Genomic DNA, 15,317 nt, shown 5'->3' on the forward strand with positions numbered 1-15,317 from the left:
TCACCGGGAGTGTGATTCGCCCCATGGGCTGCACCACTCCGAGGTTAATCCCCCGAAACGGGTCGGTGGGCTTCATTTTCTCCAGGGGCAGCTGAAGCTTCTCCACCAACTTGGCAGGCAGGAGGTTAAGACTCACTCCGTTGTCCACCAGAATCGTGGTTACCATCACGTTATTAATGATCGGTGACACCACGACGGGTAGAACCCCTGATCCCAAGGGACGGATCTGCTGATCGTCCGAGTTGAAGCTAATCGGCACGTGCAACCACCTAAACGACTGCTGTGCCTCCACACTGGGGTGGAGGGCGCACACTTCACGGGTGAGCCGCTTCACGGCGGCGTGAGACGTGAGAGCGTATGCTCCCCCGTGGATGCAGGCAACATCGCAAGGCTCCTGGAAACCGGGCTCGTCGACGTCGTCCCTGCAGTCGTCTTCGCGCTGATCGGTGCGAGGCTTGTCGCGTGAATGGGGAGGCCGGTCCTTGCCGCCACGGCCTTGACCGCGACCCCCCACGGGCTCTCCTTTGTCGCCGCTGTTGGCTGCGCTGCTGCCCGCTCCATTGTGGGGGTTGTTCGGGCAGTCGCGGGAGAGGTGCCCGATGTCCCAGCAGTTGAAGCAGGCTCCGGCAGCACGGCGTTCCTCGTGGCGCTGCTCGCGCTTCTCCTTGATGGTTTGGAGGGTGCGGCAGTCTTGCGCGTCGTAGGGGGCGTTGGCATGGATGGGGTAGCGCGCGGCTGTTGCAGGCTTGCTACCCGATGCGCCTGCCGACGCCGCCTTCTTTGTGGGTCTCTGGGGAGCCCCCAGTTCCGCGGCGCGCACTTCCTTCCCGCCGCGCTTCTGGAAATCCTTCTTCTCGGAGCCCTCAGGTGGATTCGCCGCCGCTTTGTGTAACATCCCAAAAATTCAAAACCTTTCATATGCATTGCATCCATGAGCATCATGCCACAATTGCATATTTGAATTCAAATTTGAATCTCAAAAGGCTTTAAAAAGATTTTTATTTCAATTTAAACCCTAGGGTTTCACCCATTTGAGCTTTGGATCTTCAAACCAATAGGGTTTAACTACAAAAAGGGTTTATTGCATAAATAAGCTATCCCGTAATTTTTGGATATTTATTTAGAGTTGAAAAACTACTTTATTTAAATAGTTATAAAGCCCTAAAGGCATTTATAGGGCAAATGTATTTTTATATATTTAATTTTGAGGGTAAATTACTCCCAAAAGTTGAATCATGATAAAACATGATTTTACAAATTTTCTAGAATTTATTTGGATCAATTTGGTGTTCAAAATCAAAAGATATCAAAGAAATCAGAAAATGAAAAAGAGAAAAGGCTAAAAGAAAAAAAAAGAAGTAAACCGGGCCGGCCCGACCAAATGGGCCGAACCGCTCGGTTCCGCACGAACCGACCGAGCTGGACCGGCGCAGCCAGCCCCGCGTGCCCCTGACAGGTGGGGCCTACCTGTCAGGGCCTTCGTCTCCCCGAAGGAAAGCCCGCCACGTCCGTGCCGCCGAATCCGTGCGCCATCTGTGCCGCGCCGTCGCCTCCGTGATCGATGCGCCTTGCCGAGCGCGCCCCTATAAAGCCCTAGCCTCCGCGCTTCTTTTCCCCCTGCTCTCTCTCTTGCTTGCACCGCCAGGCCGCTGCGATTTCTCGCCGGAGCACCCCACGGCCGCCGCCCTCTTTTGGTCGTCACCGGTGACCTAGTGAGTAACCTCCGCCACCACCTCACGCATCCTCTCCCCCTCGTCATTGCGCTCTTTTTGACGCGAGCCGACCCTCTTTTGGTGCACCGTAGCGCTCGGACGCACCGCGCCGCCGCTCGCCGGAGTTCGGACTGCACTGCCGAGGACCGTCGTCGTCCTAGGTGACGGCACGAGCATTGCCTCGCCGCGCCGACCGCGTCACCGACTCCGCGTCGCCGCGCCACCCGCGCCTACCTCCTCCCCGACGACCGGCGACAGCCGGAGCACCACCCGCCGACCCACCCGTGCCGCGCCGCCGCCGGACAAGCCGCCGGAACCCTAGGTTCCCACCAGAGGTGAGCCCGACCTTCCCTGGCCGTTGGATCTCGTTAATCTTTAAGTGAACCGGTACCGGCCAATCACGTGGCGACACGTGGCACAGCATTATAAAAATGAAAATGTAATTTTAATCCCGGAATTGATTTAAATGGCACTTTTGCAGAAAAGCCCCTGTAATTTCAAATACTTATAACTTTTAAACCCTTTGGCCAAATTTGACAAACTTTACCTTTTTCGAAAGCTCTCAACCTGTAGAATCTTTTGGCATGGTTTAAATTTAAATTTGAATAGTTGAATCACAGCCAATTTACAGAATAGGGTTTAATTCATAACTAATTATTTAAAAATCCTTTTTAATTGAAACCAGTGCCCAAAAATTTGTTTTATTGCCCTCTGTCCATTGGGACAGAGAAATAAATATTTTGAATTAATTTAATTGGCTGATGCGAATAAAACCTTATTTTAGGGTTTCAACCCTAGCTTATGCTTTTTTTTTTAAACCTAATGCATTAATTTTAATAACCAATGCTTAGGATCAGTTGATCACCCAAATAAAATAAACCAAATCATGTCCCATGTCTTGCATTGTATCATGGTATATATCTTCTTTTGTTCTTATTGTGTATGCATTGTTTGTATGCATTGTTTGTATTTGTTTAGTTTTCTCGGAGAGCGAACTGTGTAATTGTGAAGAGTGCTTGAATACCAACTGCTATCAAGGCAAGTTCACTTCGATCATTCACCTATTATTTTACTATGCACTAGATGTTTTTATTAGTTGCATGGATAGGACTATTATTGTATTTATGCTAGCTATGAATTCCTAGTAGTGTAGATTTCCCCTGCCGTTTCATTTCCACCAATTGCCATCGAAAGTAGTTGACATGCTATGCTATGATAGTATACGTGGTAGGAGCACTTGATGTATCTACTCAATGTGCTCTAGGTTAATAGGAGCATGGGTGTTTCTACCCAGTGTCCAATAGTGATAAAACTATTTGTTTAAAAATGATAGGATGAAACATTGATGATTTTATGCAAATAGCCAAAACCCCTACCTTGCCAAATAATGCATATACTTGTTAGGTTTGCTATAACCCTTTGGTGAATTTGCCAATACATTCAATGTGTTGACCCCCTAGTGGCTGCAACGTTTAAATGTTGAAGGTGAACCAGGTGAAGAGTGAGGTACGAAATGTTAGGGTTGCGAGTTTACATTCCAACATGTTTCGACTGGTTAGTTGTTATGGGACTCATGCATCTTTTGCTTTCAGTTGCAAGATTTTATGTTCTTCAGATAACACATGAGGTTATGCAATATGTAAGTTACTACTAAATTCTGGATCAATGCGATGTAATATACTTTTGACCCATGTATCTTGATATTACATCTTGAAAACTGTGTGTGCTAGCGAGTCAATCCAGGGACTAGCACTGTAAGCACAGAGATCGAACCCTGTACGGGGGCGGTCGCTTCAGATGGTATCAGAGCATTGTGTTGCCTGGAGATTCGTGACCCGTAGATTGGAATTACCTTATTAGGTACCTATTTACCAAACTAAAATTATTTTTGAAAACTCTCACGTTCTATCCTCGTCCAGTTCTTTCACTCTCTCATCTCGTTTTGTAGGTTTTTCAAACATCGAAACCAGCATACTTAGTCACGGTAGACGTAATTTGTGAGCTGTCACTTTTGGATTTATTGATGGCCACAAATGATAGTAGTAAATTATTTTGGATAACAAAAAATTTGTTCGTTTGCTTTTGAAGCTTCTTTTTTTGGGCTTGGATGCCTGAACGATGCCATTTGCTTGCTAGATCTTACTTGGTTGGTGATTGTTATGCCTTACTTGCCTGCTGTTGGGTTAAGCTTCTTTTAGACCCCATCTGTCTATCCTCTCATCTATGCTATCCTAAACAGATGCCTCCAAGACGTACCCCCAACAACAACAGATCACACACCACCAGCAACAGTGACAACCATGAGGAAGGGAACAATAGTTTAGTTAATGTGCAGACTCTGCTGGCAGACCAAGCTCAATTTTTCCAGTTGATAACCCAGCGGATGACCAGCCACCAGAATGTTGACCAGAATAACCAACACCCCAACCCACCACCACAGGTGGATATGCTTACAAGATTTCTAAAGTTGCACCCACCTACTTTCACCACCTCCACTGAACCCATGGTAGCAGATCACTGGCTGCATTCAGGGAACAAGAACTTAGTGACTGTGGGCTGCACAGACACTGAGAAAGTAAGGTTTGCAGCACACTTGTTGGAGGGACCAGATGCATTTTGGTGGGAGAACTACCTGATCACCAACCCGATTGAGGATGTCACTTGGGAGATGTTCCAGGATGCTTTCCGCACCGCCCATATCTCCCCGGGAGTGCTAAGCCTGAGGAAGAAGGAGTTCCACAAACTGAAGCAAGGAACCCGCACCGTGATGGAATATATTGAGGAATTCAACAAGCTGTCTCGCAATGCACCTGATGAAGTCAATACCAATGCCAAGCGCCGTGAGAAGTTTTTGGATGGACTGAACGACGAGCTCTCCGTTCAGCTGGCAGTTTCTTACACCCCCACCTATCAATCCCTGGTAGACAAGGCCTTTATCTTGGAAGACAAGATAAACCAGGTTGAGGGCCGCAAGAGAAGATAGCACCAAGGAAGCATTAACACTGGACCACACCAGAAGCCGCGCACCTCTTATGAGGGTAGTGGTAGTTCATCAAGGATCAAACATGGAAGCCACCACCACCACCATATCCATGGAGGGAATGGCCACCAAGAGCACTATCATGGGAATGGACACCGACACCAGCACGAAGGCAATGACCATGGCAAAGGGAACATCATTGGTCAGGGCCGTGGAAACAACAACGAGCAGAATCAGAAGGACGACTTCACCCAGTTTGACCTGAGTCAAGTGGAATGTTTCAAGTGCCACAAGATAGGGCACTACTCGAATGATTGCCCGGAGAGGTTCGAAGGGAATGGAGTCAAACCCACCCTGTTCCTGGAAGGTCATGTGAACCAGGTCAGTGTGGGAGAAATCACAGAGCCGGGCACTGTGATTGGTACATTCCGCGTGAATTCTTTCCAAGCACTCGTACTCTTTGACACGGGTGCATCACATTCATTCATATCAAGAATGTGGGTGAATGAGAATAAGATACCTACAAACACCCTAAGGAACCCTATGAGAATAAGTTCACCCGGAGGGCAAATGGTAGCGACTCAAGGATGCCACCAGTTACCCCTAGAGATTGGGAAACACACTTTTACCCTTGACCTTATTGTGTTAGATTCCCGAGGTCTAGACATAATTCTTGGAATGGACTGGATGACCTTATATGAAGGTCTGGTAGACTGCGCCAAGATAACTATTACACTGACAACCCCTGAGAAGAAGCGAATCCGCTTCAAGTCTACTATGGAACTTAAGAGACCTAAGGTAAATTCTCTTAAGGGGGTTAACATGGAGGATGTAGCCATAGTGAAGGAATACCCGGATGTTTTTCCGGAGGAGTTACCAGGCATGCAACCAGACCGTGATGTAGAGTTTCTCATCGAGTTAATGCCAGGAAGTGGGCCCATAGCTAAGAGACCCTACAAGATGGCCATGGATGAATTAAAGGAGTTGAAGAAGCAGTTGGCTGAGCAGTTGTCGAAAGGTTTCATTTGCCCCAGCTCATCACCACGGGGAGCACCTGTCCTGTTTGTGGAGAAGAAGGACAAAAGCCAACGGATGTGTATTGATTATCGGTCACTAAATGATGTGACGATAAAGAATAAATACTCCTTACCTATCATCAACGATCTTTTTGACTAGTTGGAAGGAGCCTGTGTGTTCTCAAAGATCGATCTGCGATCAGAGTATTTTCAGCTGAAGATCCGAGAGATGGGATATTCCCAAAACAGCTTTCACCCCTAGGTATGGACTGTATGACTACACTGTGATGCCTTTTGGTTTGACCAATGCACCTACATACTTCATGAACATGATGAACAAGGTGCTCATGGAATTCTTGGACAAGTTTGTCGTAGTGTTCATTGACGATATACTGATTTATTCCTAGAGCAAGGAAGAACATGAGCAGCATCTGCGCATGATTTTGGAGAAGCTGAGGGCGCACAAGTTGTACGCCAAGTTCAGCAAGTGTGACTTTTGGTTGCCAGAAGTCAGTTTCCTTGGACACATTGTGTCAGGAGCCGGAGTAGCTGTAGACCCGGCTAAGGTGACAGCTGTTACAGAATGGGAGTCATCCAAGAACGTTGGAGATATCCGCAATTTCCTAGGACTCGCTGGATATTATCGGAGATTCATTGAGAACTTTTCCAAGATTGCTAAACTTATGACTGAACTATTAAAGAAAGAGAAGAAGTTCGTCTGGAACGAGAAATGTGAAGAGAGTTTCCAGGAGTTAAAGAAGAGATTGGTGTCCGCACCTATTCTTGTATTACCAAACCTGCAAGAAGACTTTCAAGTTTATTGCGACGCTTCACGTCAAGGTTTGGGAGGAGTATTAATGCAGGGAGGAAGAGTTGTAGCATACGCTTCACGGCAACTAAAGAGCCACGAATGCAACTACCCCACGCATGATTTGGAATTAGCATCAGTAGTGCACGCCTTCAAGACTTGGAGACACTACCTGATGGGGAAGCACTGGGAGTTGTTCACAGATCACAAGAGCTTGAAGTATATATTCACCCAGAAGGAGCTGAATCTGAGACAACGGAGATGGTTGGAACTGATAAAGGATTATGACCTGAGTCTACAATACCATCCCGGCAAGGCTAATGTCGTAGCCGATGCATTGAGCGGCAAGGGCTATATAAATGGACTGACAGCTGGAGAGTTACCGCCAGGGTTGTGCAAATAGTTCAAGGACCTGAGACTTGAGATTGTGCTAGAAGGACATTTGGCCACTTTGGAAGTACAACCCACTTTGCTGGACAAGATCAGAAAAGCACAGAAGGGTGATTCGGAAATAAATGCGATAAAAGAGAATAAACTTATCGGGAAAGCAGAAGACTTTCATGAGGATGACCAAGGAACCATATGGTTCGATAAACGCATTTGTGTACCGCAGGATCCGGAAATCAGAAAGCTGATTTTACAAGAAGCCCATGACTCACCGTACTCAATCCACCTTGGGAACACAAAGATGTACATGGACCTCAAGGAGACATTTTGGTGGTCCGGATTGAAGCGAGACACTGCAGAGTTTATTGCCTTGTGCGATGTGTGCAACAGAGTTAAAGCCGAGCACCAGAAGCCAGCAGGATTGCTAAGACCACTGCCAATACCAGACTGGAAGTGGGATAAAGTTGGCATGGATTTTATCACCGGTTTACCAAGGACCAGATCAGGATATGACTCCATTTGGATAGTGGTTGATCGTTTGACCAAGGTTGCCCACTTTATTACCGGTAAAGACCACATACACCAACGCACAGTTAGCAAAACGCTACATATCCAGAATTGTGTGTTTACACGGAGTACCCAAGGAAATAGTTTCAGACAGAGGTGCCCAATTCACCTCAAGATTTTGGGGACAAGTACATGAGTCTCTAGGAACGAGACTAGAGTTCAGCACAGCTTTTCATCCGCAAACGGATGGACAGACCAAGCTTGTGAATCAGATCCTTGAGGATATGTTGAGAGCCTGCGCTCTAGATTATGGATCCAGTTGGGATGACAACCTGCCGTATGCAGAATTTTCATACAACAACAGCTCCCAAGCCAGCATAGGAATGTCACCGTTTGAAGCTTTGTATGGAAGGAAGTGCAGAACACCATTGTTATGGGATGGTGTAGGAGACCGTAGCCTATTCGGCCCGGATATGATAAAGGATGCTGAGGAAAAGGTTAGACTCATCCGAGACCGGCTGAAGGTAGCTAAGACAAGGCAGAAGAGTTACGCAGATTCCAAACGTAGGGAAGTTACCTATGAGGCTGAAGATAGAGCGTATCTTAAAGTTTCACCGATACGCGGAGTTAAGAGATTTGGAATCAAGGGAAAGTTACCACCCCGATTCATTGGGCCTTTCAAGATCTTATCACGCCAAGGAGAAGTAGCCTACAAGTTAGATTTACCGGAAGCACTGTCGAATGTCCACAATGTCTTCCATGTGTCGCAACTGAAGAATTGTCATCCCGAGATGGCCGACACACCCCTGAGAGATACAATTCCACTCGAGGAAGTCCAACTGCAGAGTGATCTCACCTATGAGGAGAAACCGGTTAGAATCTTGGATACAGCTGAGAGACATACCCGATCCAAGACAATCAAGTTTTGCAAAGTTCAGTGGGACCATCACATTGAAGAGGAAGCCACTTGGGAACGCGAAGATGATCTTCGAGAAGACCACCCGCACCTCTTTGCTAGCCAAACCGAATTTCGAGGACGAGATTTATCTTAAGAGGCTTAGGTCTGTAACATCCCAAAAATTCAAAATCTTTCATATGCATTGCATCCATGAGCATCATGCCACAATTGCATATTTGAATTCAAATTTGAATCTCAAAAGGCTTTAAAAAGATTTTATTTCAATTTAAACCCTAGGGTTTCACCCATTTGAGCTTTGGATCTTCAAACCAATAGGGTTTAACTACAAAAGGGGTTTATTGCATAAATAAGCTATCGCATAACTTTTGGATATTTATTTGGAGTTGAAAAACTATTTTCTTTACATAGTTATAAAGCCCTAAAGGCATTTATAGGGAAAATGTATTTTTATATATTTTATTTTGAGGGGAAATTACTCCCAAAAGTTGAATCATGATAAAACATGATTTTACAAATTTTCTGGAATTTATTTGGATCAATTTGGAGTTCAAAATCAAAAGATATCAAAGAAAACAGAAAAAGAAAAAGAGAAACGGCTAAAAGAAAAAAAAGGAGTAAACCGGACCGGACCGGCCCCGCCAAATGGGCCGAACCGGCCCCGTTCCTCGCGAACCGACCGAGCCAGACCGGCCCCGCCCGCCGCGTGCGCACCGCGAGCCCTTGACAGGTGGGGCCCACCTGTCAGGGCCTTCGTCTCCCCGAAGGAAAGCCCGCCGCGTCTGCGCCGCCGAATCCGCTCGCTATCTCCGCCGTGCCATCGCCTCTGTGATCGCTGCGCCTTGCCGAGCGCGCCCCTATAAAGCCCTAGCCTCCGCGCTTCTTTTCCCCCTGCTCTCTCTCTCGCTTGCGCCGCCAGGCCGCTGCGATTTCTCGCCAGAGCACCCCACGGCCGCCGCCCTCTTTTGGTCGTCGCCGATGACCCAGTGAGTAACCTCCGCCGCCACCTCACGCATCCTCTCCCCCTCGTCGTTGCGCTCTTTTTGACGCGAGCCGACCCTCTTTTGGTGCACCATAGCGCCTGGACGCACCACGCCGCCGCTCGCCGGAGCTCGGACCGCACTGCCAAGGACCGTCGTTGTCCTAGGCGACGGCACGAGCGTCGCCTCGTCGCGCCGACCACGTCACCGACTACGTGTCGCCGCGCCAACCGCGCCTACCTCCTCCCCGACGACCGGCGACCGCCGGAGCACCGCCCGCCGCCCTGCCCGGGCCGCGCCGCCGCCGGACAAGCCGCCAGAACCCTAGCTCCCCATCGGAGGTGAGCCCGACCTTCCCTGGCTGTTGGATCTCGGCCAACGGTGGCCGAGATTAGATCTCGTTAATCTTTAAGTGAACCAGTACCGGCCAATCACGTGGCGACACATGGCACCGCATTATAAAAATGAAAATGTAATTTTAATCCCGAAATCTATTTAAATGGCACTTTTGCAGAAAAGCCCCTGTAACTTCAAATGCTTATAACTTTTAAACCCTTTGGCAAAATTTGACAAACTTTACCTTTTTCGAAAGCTCTCAACCTATAGAATCTTTTGGCACGGTTTAAATTTCAATTTGATTATTTGAATCACATCAATTTACAGAACAGGGTTTAATGCCTTTTAATTCATAACTAATTATTTAAAAATCTTTTTTAATTGAAACCAGTGCCCAAAAATTTGCTTTATTGCCCTCTGTCCATTGGGACAGAGAAATAAATATTTTGAATTAAATTAGTTGGCTGATGTGAATCAAACCTTATTTTAGGGTTTAAACCATAGCTTTTGCTTTTTGTTTTTTAACCTAAAGCATTAATTTTAATAACCAATGCTTAGGATCAGTTGATCACCCAAATAAAATAAACCAAATCATGTCACATGTCTTGCATTGTATCATGGCATATATCTTCTTTTTTTTGCATTGTGTGTTTATGTATGCATTGTTTGTATTTGTTTAGTTTTCTCTGAGAGCGAACTGTGTAATTGTGAAGAGTGCTTGAATACCAACTGCTATCAAGGCAAGTTCACTTTGATCATTCACCTATTATTTTACTATGCACTAGATGTTTTTATTAGTTGCATGGATAGGACTATTATTGTATTTATGCTAGCTATGAATTCCTAGTAGTGTAGATTTCCCCTGCCGTTTCATTTCCACCAATTGCCATCGCAAGTAGTTGACATGCTATGCTATGATAGTATACGTGGAAGGGAATCTCAACTACCATGAATCAGAAGATGTGGAGCATTTTAGTAACTTGGCAAAACAACCCCAACGAATCATCATGGGTGGATGGCTTTGAGGATTTGAGATGTTATGCGACGTCAGGTCCATTTCTGTGGGTCCCTCTGAGTCGAGTCTTCGTGGATTCGGAGACGGATCGTCCATGGACGTCTCCTCGATGATTCAGGGAGCGCTTGCATCGCAAATGTGGAATGCCACCTGGGGCATCAGAGACTGGACTAGTTTTCCCGTTCAGTAGCTTGTAGTACAACCACATGGTAATATGGGCTCTGCCAGGATGGATGTAAGACATATGATCCTGGATCTGAGGGATTGTGTAGATGTAGCCATGTAGGTGGGAACGTAGGTCCCTCAGGTGGTCTGGGTGATTATGGTCTGAAAATTCCTGTAATCGATGCCGTTGCTACTCTACCCTGAGGACAGCACGGGATTAACACGTCGATTTCTGTGGGGAATGTGTACAACCTCTCGAGAGTGTCAAACTGAGTACTTAGCCATGTCCCCAATTACGGACAATTATGAGCAACTAGATATGGGGGCTGTAAGGAAAGTCTCACTCATTCCAATTTCTTAAATAAAATGAATGGTTTGAACAGGGTAGGAGCACTTGATGTATCTACTCAATGTGCTCTAGGTTATTAGGAGCAGGGGTGTTTCTACCCCGTGTCCAATAGTGATAAAACTAGTTGTTTAAAAATGATAGGATGAAACATTGATGCTTTTATGCAAATAGTCAAAACCCCTACCTTGCCAAATAATGCATAGACTTGTTAGGTCTGCTATAACCCTTTGGTGAACTTGCCAATACATTCAATGTATTGACCACCTAGTGGCTGCAACGTTTAAATGTTGCAGGTGAACCAGGTGAAGAGTGACGTACGAAATGTTAGGGTTGCGAGTTTACATTCCAACATGTTTCGACTGGGTAGTTGTTATGGGACTCCTGCATCTTCTGCTTTCTGCTGCAAGATTTTATGTTCTTGATATAACCCATGAGGTTATGCAATATGTAAGTTACTACTAAATTCTGGATCAATGCGATGTAATATACTTTTGACCCTTGGTATCTTGATATTACATCTTGAAAACTGTGTGTGCTAACGAGTCGATCCAGGGACTAGCACTGTAAGCACAGAGATCGAACCCTGTACGGGGGCGGTCGCTTCACATTGGCAGCAAGCTCAGGCGCTAGGTGCCCTTCCTCGGCCATCGCGCACTTGTGCGCGAGGGCTTACAAGTTCCTGGTAGGCCGGATCCGGTGCGTGTTCAGCTTCTCACACATATTCGGGTCATGGACGTTATGGCATATGTGTTGATGATGGCGGCCACTTCCGCCTTTGGGATGGAGTAGGAGATTTGGAGAACCTGTTGGTGAAGTCCCGCAACGCCTCCCCCGGCTTCTGCACCACCGTGTGCAGCTCTGCCATGGTTCCCGGGCACTTGTAGCCGCCAGAGAACCCGTTCACGAACCGCCCAAAAGTAGCTCAAGAACTTGGTGTCACGATCTGAAACGATGGCGTGTGGCACTCCATGTAGACACACGACTTCCCTGAAAAACAAATCAGCGATGTGTGAAGCATGGTCAGTCTTATGACATGGAATAAAATGTGCTATCTTGCTAAACCTATCAACGACCACAAAAACTAAATCACTACCCCTCTTAGCACGTGGTAATCCTAGAACGAAGTCCGTAGAAATATCTTCCCAAGGTGCACTAGCAATAGATAAAGGAGTATAAAGTCCATGAGGGTTCAAACGGGACGTAGCTTTGCGGCAGATTTCACAACGTTGCACGTAGCGCTCAACATCACGCCTCAACCTTGGCCAAAAGAAATGATCAAGTAGCACACTTTCAGTTTTCTTGGGACCAAAATGTCCCATGAGTCCTCTGGCATGGGCTTCTTGCAAGAGTAGTAAGCAAACAAAGCAATCTGGAATGCACAATTTATTAGCCCGAAACAAGAAACTATCTTGCACATGGAACTTTTCCCATCCCTTTCCCTCATTGCATTTAGAATAATGTTCAGCAAAGGAAGTATCATTAGCACATAATTCCTTTATGCTTTGCAATCCAAGAATTTTTGCATCAAGTTGGGAAAGTAAAATATGACGTCTAGACAAAGCATCAGCAACAACATTATCCTTCCCTTTCTTGTACTTGACAATATAAGGAAAATATTCTATAAATTCACTCCATTTTGCATGTCTACGGTTCAGTTTTAGTTGACCCCTCAGATGCTTCAAAGATTCATGGTCAGAATGTATCACAAATTCTTTAGGCCACAAATAGTGTTGCCATGTTTCCAAAGATCTCACAAGTGCATACAATTCTTTGTCATAAACTGAATAATTCAAAGTTGGACCACTTAGTTTCCCACTAAAATATGCAATCGGCCTACCTTCTTGCATTAGTACTCCTCCAATACCTACACCACTTGCATCACATTCAATTTCAAAAGTCTTACCAAAGTTGGGTAGTGCAAGCAATGGTGCGGATGTCAACTTATCTTTCAACTCTTGGAAGGCCTTCTCTTGTGTATTTCCCCACTTGAAGGGAACTTCTTTCTTTGTTAGTTCGTTCATGGGGGCAGCAATGGTGCTAAAGTCCTTCACAAAACGACGGTAGAAACCAGCAAGGCCAAGAAAGCTTCACACTTGGCTTATATTTTGTAACATCCCAAAATTTCAAACTTTTACATGTGCATTGCATCCATGAGCATCATGCCACAATTGCATATTTGAATTCAAATTTTGAATCTCAAAAGGCTTTAAAAGATTTGGTTTACACCCTTTTGAGCTTTGGATTTTCAAACCAATAGGGCTTATGCATAAAAAGGGTTTAGTCATATCTAAGCTATCCCATAATTTTTGGCTAATTATTTGGAGTTGAAAAAGTATTTTATTTAAATAGATGTATGGCCCTAAAGGCATTTATAGGGCAAATGTATTTTTATATATTTTATTTTGAAGAGAAACTACTTCCAAAAGCTGTATCATGGTATAACATGATTTTATAAATTTTCTGGAATTTATTTGGACCAATTTGGAGTCAAAATCAAAAGTTATCAAAGAAATGAGAAAAAGCAGAAAAAAAAGAGGGAAAACCGGACCGGTCCGGCCCACTTGGACCGAACCGGCCCAGCCAGCGCGAACAGCGCCCGAACCAGACCGCACGCCCGCGTGGGGTCACTGACAGGTGGGCCCCACCTGTCGGGGTCGTCTTCCCCGCAGGGAAGGAGGCCGCGATTCACGTCGGAATCACCGCTCGCGCCGTCTCCGCCGGATTTCCGGCGATCCCGTGATCCCCGTCGCTCCCCGAGCACACCGCTATAAAGCCCTCGACCTCCTCCTTCTTTTCCCCTTTTCCCCGCTCCCGATTTCACCCTCGGCTCACCGGAATTTCTCGCCGGAGATCCTTGCCGCCGCCGCCTCCTCCTCGAGCTCCGGTGACCCGTGCCGCCCGAGCCGTCGACACCGTCGCTCGCGCGTCTCGCGCCCGTCGCCTGCGTCGTGCCCGCCCGCGTCGCTCGTCCGCCCGCCTCCGCGCGCTCGGCCCTCGTCCCTGCAGCCCTGACGCCGCCGCGCCGGCAACCGGCGCCGCCCGTGACCCGCCTCTGCCCGCGCGCCCCGCGACGCACCGCCGACCGCCGCCCCCGCGTGCTGCCCCGTACCGCGCTGGCCCCCCGCGCGCTGCCCTGCGCCGCGCCCCAAGCAGCCGTCTGCCGCCGTCCGGCGAGCCCGCGCCGCCCGGATAAAACCCTAGGCGCCAGCCAGTGCCTGGCCGCCACGTGGCAGGTTCGTTTTTTTTCTTTTTCTCTTTATTTTCTCAGCCGACATAAAAGTGCACATTTGCAGAAAAGCCCCCAGTGTTTCAAACCGTCATAACTTTTAAACCACTTGTCCAAATTTCACAATCCACACCTTTTTGGAATCCTTAGGAAATGTAGAATCTTTTGGCACTGTCCAATTTCAAATTTTAATATTTTAATCACATTCAAATTACAGATTAGAGTTTTATGCCATTTAAATCATAACTATTTATTTAGAAATCCTTTTTAATTGAAACCAGCGCCAAAATTTTTTTTTAATCATCCTCTGTCCTTTGGGATAGAGAAATAAATATTTTGAACTAAATTATTTGGGTGTTGCCAATAAAACTATAATTTAGGGTTTAATCAATTGTTTTTGCCTTTTGTTTAAAACCCTATTGCATTACTTTTAAGTACCAATGCTTAGGATCAGTTGATCACCCAAATAAAATAAACCAAATCATGTCACGTGTTGCATTGCATCATAGCATATCTTAATTTGTCGTGATGTGAATTGTGTGTTTATGTATGTGTATGTTTGCTTGTCTCGTATAGTTTTTCGGAGAGCGAACCTTGCGAATGTGACGAGTGTTTGAACTCGAACTACTGTGACAAAGGCAAGTTCACTTTGATCATTCACCTATTATTTTATTATGCACTAGATTTTATTAGTTGCATTGTTGGGAATTATTATTGTATCTATGCTAGCTATGATCTATCCTAGTAGTATAGGATACCTTTGCCATGACTTCACCACCAATTGCCCTCGTAGTAGTAAAATGCTATGCTATGATAATATACGAGGGTGGTATTATTACAATGTGATACTATTGAATTACATTATGATTTTCCTAGTGTATGGCAAAACAAGTAATTCAATGAACCGTCCTGGGTGGGCT

This window comes from Brachypodium distachyon, chromosome 3 (assembly GCF_000005505.3).
Source record: "Brachypodium distachyon strain Bd21 chromosome 3, Brachypodium_distachyon_v3.0, whole genome shotgun sequence".
NCBI lineage: Eukaryota > Viridiplantae > Streptophyta > Magnoliopsida > Poales > Poaceae > Brachypodium > Brachypodium distachyon.